The sequence below is a fragment of the Eimeria mitis genome, genomic scaffold (assembly GCF_000499745.2).
Source record: "Eimeria mitis Houghton genomic scaffold, Emh_scaff333, whole genome shotgun sequence".
Classification (NCBI taxonomy): domain Eukaryota; phylum Apicomplexa; class Conoidasida; order Eucoccidiorida; family Eimeriidae; genus Eimeria; species Eimeria mitis.
The window spans coordinates 15,968-16,221 of record NW_013571669.1 but is presented as its reverse complement, the minus strand read 5'-3'; the positions used below and the strand labels follow the sequence as shown (position 1 = coordinate 16,221).

Here is a 254-nt window from a genome sequence, read left to right as displayed (position 1 = left end):
TGCTGCTGCTGCTGCTGCTGCTGCTGTTGCTGCAGAGGAATCTGCTGCTTTCTTTGCTGCTGCTGCTGCTGCTGTTGCTGCTGCTTCCCCGCACGCATCACGACAAGCTGCTGTGTTGCTGCTGCCTGCAGCACTTCTGCTGCAGCAGCCCACTCTCTGAAAAGATGTCTCTGCTGCTGGTGATAGTGGCTATCTCCATTTTGCTGCGTTTGAGGAGCTGCAGCAGCAGCTGGTGGTGCAGCAGCAGCAGCAGC

The 254-nt window shown here is 57.9% G+C and overlaps 1 protein-coding gene across 1 annotated transcript in view; it reads right to left on the bottom strand.

The window, feature by feature from the left end:
• The window catches only part of EMH_0008370 (NEK kinase, putative), a gene marked incomplete at both ends in the record, with an annotated part of 2,993 nt that overhangs the window by 1,300 nt on the left and 1,439 nt on the right, over positions 1-254 (bottom strand). The gene's annotated exons all lie outside the window — the stretch shown is intronic.